The sequence below is a fragment of the Prunus avium genome, chromosome 7 (genome assembly GCF_965620075.1).
Source record: "Prunus avium chromosome 7, drPruAviu1.hap1.1, whole genome shotgun sequence".
Lineage (NCBI taxonomy): Eukaryota > Viridiplantae > Streptophyta > Magnoliopsida > Rosales > Rosaceae > Prunus > Prunus avium.
Genome location: NC_142290.1, coordinates 2,725,346 through 2,732,031, shown reverse-complemented (window position 1 = coordinate 2,732,031; position 6,686 = coordinate 2,725,346). Strand labels below are relative to the sequence as shown.

The following is a 6,686-nucleotide window of genomic DNA, read 5'->3' as shown; positions in this document are numbered from 1 at the left end:
TACGGGAGTAGTTTGGTTTTAGTGGGGGACGTGTTTCTGGAGGCGGATCTGATTCCTCTAGAGATGGTGGATTTGGATGTCATTTTGGGCATGGATTGGTTGGCTAAGCATCGTGCCTCAGTGGATTGTTTCCGGAAGGAGGTCGTACTTCGTAGTCCCAGATGATCTGAGGTGACTTTTTGTGGTGAGCGCAGAGTTCTTCCATCTTGCCTCATTTCTGCTATGACGGCGAGGTGGTTGCTCAGGAAGGGGTGTTCAGGATACTTGGCTCATGTAATTGACACCCGGGATAATGGATTAAGGTTGGAGGATATTCCGGTGGTATGGGAATTTCCATAGGTGTTTCCAGAGGATCTTTCTGGGTTACCACCTCATCAGGAGATCAAGTGCACTATTGAGTTCGTTCCAGGAACAAATCCTATCTCTCAGGCATCGTGTAGAATGGCACCAACTGAATTGAAGACACATTTGCAGGAGCTGGTAGACAAGGGTTTCATCCGACCCAGTTTTTCCCCTTGGGGTGCACCAGTTCTATTTGCGAAGAAGAAGGATGGCATCATGAGGTTGTGCATTGATTACATGCAATTGAACAAGGTCACTGTGCGGAATAGATATCTACTACCTCGTGTGGATGATTTGTTTGATCAGTTAAAGGGTGCTAAAGTGTTTTCTAAGATTGATTTGAGGTCAGGTTATCACCAGTTACGGGTCAGAGAAAAATATATGCCTAGGACTGCTTTCCGGACAAGATATGGTCATTATGAATTCTTGGTGATGCCATTTGGTCTGACTAATGCGCCAGCTGCGTTTATGGATCTCATGAAACAGAGTGTTCCGACGTTACTTGGATCGCTTTGTGATTGTGTTCATAGACGACATCCTGGTATTGACACTTCAATGAACTCAAGAACTCAAGCCAGGTTGACCACCACTCCGGTATTGACACTTCCAGATGATAGCGGGAACTTTGCCATCTACAGTGATGCATCCTGACAAGGGCTAGGTTGTGTGCTGATACAACATGGTAGGGTAATCGCTTATGCTTCTAGGCAACTCAAGAAGCATGAGTTGAATTATCCTACTCATGATTTGGAAGTTGCTGCCATGGTGTTCACCTTAAAGATTTGGCGACGCTATCTCTACAGGGAAATGTGTCAGATTTTTACGCATCATAAAAGTTTGAAGTATATGTTCAACCAGAAGGAACTGAATTTGAGGCAAAGGAGGTGGTTAGAGATGATTAAGGATTATGACTGCACTACTGAGCACCATCATGGGAGAGCTAATGTGGTAGCGAATGCTCTCAGCAGGAAGTCATCCTGATCCATGGCTCACCTCCGAGGGAGATATCTTCCATTGTTGGTTGAGTTGAGAAAGTTGAGAGTTCGGCTAGGTATGGATGAATAGGGAGCTTTGTTGGCTACTCTCTATGCAAGACCCGTGTTGGTAGAACGAATAATTGTAGCCCAGTTGCAGGATCCATTAATATGTACTCTAAGATTGGAGGATGAGAATGGTACCAAAACGGATTATTCAGTGTGAAATGATGGAGCTTTAATGCTGGGTACCAGATTGTATGTTCCTAATGATGAAACATTAAAAAGAGAAATTCTTGAGGAGGCTTACTGTTTGGCTTTTGCTATGCATCCTGGCAGCACGAAAATGTATTGTACTTTGAGATAACATTATTGGTGGCCTTTTATGAAGAAGGAAATAGCAGAGTATGTCAATAAGCGCTTAATTTGTCAGCAAGTTAAAGCTGAGCGGAAAAAACCATCGGGGTTGCTGCAACCACTTCCAATTCCTGAGTGGAAGTGGGAGCACATCACTATGGATTTTGTGTTCAAGCTTCCTCAGACACTGAACAAGGATGATGGAGTTTTGGTAATTGTGGATCGACTCACCAAGTCCGCTCAGTTTTAGCCGATGAGAGCGACCTACACTTTGAATAAACTGGCTAAGATTTTCATAGATGAAATTGTAAGATTGCATGGGGTGCTAGTGTCCTTTGTCTTTGATAGAGATCCTCGGTTTACATCCCATTTTTGGACGAAGTTAAATGAAGCCTTTGGAACTCAATTGCGGTTTACTACTGCATTTCATCCCCAGACTGATGGATAGTTAGAAAGAACGATTCAGACTTTGGAGGATATGTTGAGAGCTTGTGCTTTGCAGTTTCAGGGAGACTGGGATGAGAAGTTACCGTTTATGGAGTTTGCGTATAACAATAGTTATCAAGCAAGTATTGGGATGTCACCATTTGATGCTTTGTATGGAAGACAGTGTAGAACTCCAATTTATTGCAATGAAGTGGGTGAGCACAGATTGGAAGTATCTGAAGATGTTGAACGGACAAAGAAGCAGGTGGAATTGATTAGAGAAAGACTCAAGGTAGCACAGGATCGACAAAAGAGTTATGCTGACAATAGAAGAAAAGATCTTCACTTTGAAGTTGGTGATTGGGTGTTCTTAAAGTTGTCGCCTTGGAAAGGAGTGGTAAGATTTGGGAAGCGAGGAAAATTAAGTCCTCGTTACATTGGGCCCTATGAGATTTTGGAGCGTGTGGGTCCAGTAGCTTACAGACTTGCCTTGCCCTCAGACCTTTCTCGAGTACATGATGTATTCCATGTTTCCATGCTCCGGAAGTATATTTGTAATCCTTCCCCTGTTTTGGAGGAGCAACCAATAGAATTGGAAGATGATTTGAGTTATGTGGAGCAACCAGTTCATATTTTAGATGGGAAGATGCAGGTGCTGCGTTCAAGAGAGATTCCACTGGTGAAAGTCTTGTGGAGGAGAAATAATGTAGAAGAGTCCACTTGGGAACTTGAAGATCAAATGCGGGATCAATACCCTTACCCCTTCGAGTGATAGGTATGGAAATTTCGAGGACAAAATTTTTATAAGGGTGTAGATTATAACAATCCGAACCTTAAATAATTTTTACTTATTAATTTATTCAAGCAAAAGACGAAAATACCCCGAGAATAATTTATTAGGTTTAAAGTTGACTTTTTGACCGGGAAAGAATTTGAGAATTCCGATTGTATTATTGCGTAGAGTACGTCGAAACGAGTCCGTAGACACGTATTAGGCTCGATATGTTTGGAGCGTTGGGTTGAAACTCAAACTCACGTATGTTGTACCTCGTATTTCTAAGATCGTATAGAATTCGACGGATCGTGAATCAGAGTCCCAGATACTCTGAAATAGCGAACCCTAGGGTTAAATAAGCCGTAACCATCTGATCGTTTAAGTGGGCATAGGAATGGTCTTAAACTAGGTGCACATATTTTTAAAAGCCGGGGGTCAGGGTTTTGAATTAAATGATTATGTTAAGCTATTTTATTAATTAAATATTTGTAATGGTTTAAATAGGTACTCAGGCTCCATCGGACCCGCAGGAGGGACCCTCGAAGGGTCAAGCTAGCTCGGATGCTCAGTGAGTGGACTTTTTTTTTTTATAAATGATTCCATGCAATTTAAGTTTTATTATTTGATCTTGAATGAGTTATTATGAAGTTTAGTTTCCAAGCATGATAGTTTGATTTCGAATATTTATATTATATTATGTTTAAGTTTAAGTTGAGCATGGCTTGGAAAGTAGGAAGGATTATGGCAACAGAATTTTAAGAAAGGATGATTAAGAAATAGTTTTATAAATTTTAATCTTTTCCAGAAAATTTATTTGTTTTAAACCACCATAGGTATCTAGGTTGCCTTCGATATAATGTTGCCTTTGAATAAAAAGTTTACTCGGATAATATGTTGCCGTCAGAATAAATAGTTGCCTTTGGATAAGTCAGCACGCTTGACATTTGCCCCACGAGTCCTAGGGGTACTCGGACCGTGTGGAGGGAGGAATGCTGATCAAGCAGACCAAATGTCCCCTAAATCCTACGAGGATTGCGGCTCGGGTCAACTTTGTGTTACCAAGACCTACAAGGACGTGTCACAAATTGTGACATGAGAAATTGACGGTTTATTGTGGGAATTGACGGAAATTAAGGAATTGACGGATATTTAATGGGTACACCTAGGCGGAAGGAAAATATTTCTTTTCGATGTTTTCATTTGGTTTGACGAATGGTTTGCGTGATTAAACGATTATATATAAATATAAATATGCATGCTTGATGTTCATATGCTATTTTCTAAAGCTTTATTTTTGGTCCACTCACATTTTTCAATGTTTTGCGCCCCCAGGAAATAGACGTGCACCAGAGCGCCACCACAGGGCAGATTCCACCCTCCGCTCCACCCTCTCTTTATGTAGGATTTCTTTTGAAATCAAACTGTTTTGTTGTAAATTATTGAATTAGTTGCTCTGATATTGCCCTAGGATTATTGTTTGGCCTGAGGCCGATTATGTGTGGTTAGAGTATTTGAATGTAACTTATGCATGCTGAACAGTTGGGTTATATATGTCTACATATGCTTGTTTGACAGGTGAAAATTTTGGGATATGATCAGTTTACATGGGAGATTGCTGAATTTTCGGCAGAAGTCGAACTTGTAATAAAATTGATATTTAGTTAGAAGGGCAATTTGGTCATTTGTGCCCGGCACCTGCTAGGTGTCGAACATGCGCAGGGTTCGGCACAGATTCCAAAGTGGAATTTGGGTTGAGTCTTGTCATATATATTCTATTATTGGTGTTATTTGTCTGTACAGAAGTATGACTTTTGGCAAATCCATGATGAACGCATTGGATTCAAAGAATTGTTCATGTATGGATTTTCTAAAAAAAATCAACGTATCGAACTATAATGGTAAATAAATTGTCATAATAAGATTGCAATTTTATTCCTTATATAATTAGTGGCTTAAAATTATTGAAACAATGTAACTTAATTTCTAAGTTATTAGTGCTTTCCAAACCGACGATTATATGTAACTTATTTTTCACATGTACATGTGTACATAAGGATAAATTCAATAAATTTGTGTATTCATGAAAGGATTTTTTTTCAGAGATTAATTTGTTGAACAAAACGGTAACTAAATTGACATATTATGTTTGATGCCATAAATAACTTGGCACCCACCAGGTGCCGGACAAGCACAAGGTTCGGCTCAATTTCCAAAGTGGAATTTGGGTCGGGTCCTATCAACTTGGTATTAGAGCATTTGGTTTAAATTCCTCTAGACTTCGCACCTTGTGTGCATTCCTGTTTTGATAAATTCGTGTTTCTTGTGACAGAATCATGGGCCATAAACGTGATGGCACTCATCGGGGAACTCGACCGTCGTCTCGATTTCGAGGACAGGATCCTTCTCCTGAGCCGGAGAACCCTCCGATTCTGGAACAGGTCGAGCAGTCTTACATAGGAGGTCTGGCAGGAGCTATGATGGTGATGCCCACTCCACCGATTGGTCCAAATTTTCAGCAGACAGGGCAACCCAGAGATCCATGCCTTATCCAGGACAGGGCAACCCAGAGATCCATCCTTAAGTTATGCTGACTAGGCTAGAAGAATTGGGGCCGTAGAGTTTGGTGGTGATGGTGACCCTACGGTAGCCAAGGAATGGATAGAAAAGATGGAGAGAATTATGTATGTGATGGATATTCCACAACAGCGTAGAGTGGTTCTAGCCACTTTCTTTCTGTCCAAGAATGCCAGACACTGGTGGGAGTCACTTCGAATATGGTATCAGGATTCGTCAGCTATTACATTGTCAGAATTCCGGACTACATTTGATGAGTAGTTCTACCTACTAGCCTACCAAAATATGAAGATGGAGGAATTTCTTCAGCTAGAATAGGGTTGTATGACAATGTTAGAATATGAGAAGAAATTCAATGAATTGTCCAAGTATTGTGCACCACTTGTGGTGGATGAGAGGAAGAAATGTTAGTTGTTCACCAGAGGGCTAAAGGCATCCATCCGTGACATCATGATAAGATAGCGTCTGATTAATTTCGGAGATTTGGCTCACCTTCGAGGGTGATATCTTCCATTGTTGGTTGAGTTGAGAAAGTTGAGAGTTTGGCTAGGTATGGATGAATAGGGAGCTTTGTTGGCTACTCTCTATGTAAGACCCGTGTTGGTAGAACGAATAATTGCAGCCCAGTTGCAGGATCCATTAATATGCACTCTAAGATTGGAGGAGGAGAATGGTACCATAATGGATTATTCAGTGTGAAATGATGGAGCTTTAATGCTGGGTACCAGATTGTATGTTCCTAATGATGAAACATTAAAAAGAGAAATTCTTGAGGAGCCTTACTGTTTGGCTTTTGCTATGCATCTTGGCAGCATGAAAATGTATTGTACTTTGAGAGAACATTATTGGTGGCCTTTTATGAAGAAGGAAATAGCAGAGTATGTCAGTAAGTGCTTAATTTGTCAGCAAGTTAAAGCTGAGCGGCAAAAACCATCGGGGTTGCTGCAACCACTTCCAATTCCTGAGTGGAAGTGGGAGCACATCACTATGGATTTTGTGTTCAAGCTTCCTCGGACACTGAACAAGGATGATGGAGTTTGGATAATTGTGGATTGACTCACCAAGTCCGCTCATTTTTTGCCGGTTAGAGTGACCTATACTTTTAATAAACTGGCTAAGATTTTCATAGATGAAATTGTAAGATTGCATGGGGTGCCAGTGTCCATTGTCTCAGACAGAGATCCTCGGGTTGCATCCCATTTTTGGACGAAGTTACAAGAAGCTTTTGGAACTCAATT

The 6,686-nt window shown here is 40.9% G+C and overlaps 1 pseudogene; it reads left to right on the top strand.

Moving 5' to 3' along the window:
* Positions 1-222: 222 nt before the first annotated feature.
* Positions 223-5,465, top strand: LOC148292817 (uncharacterized; annotated as a pseudogene).
* Positions 5,466-6,686: the final 1,221 nt, after the last annotated feature.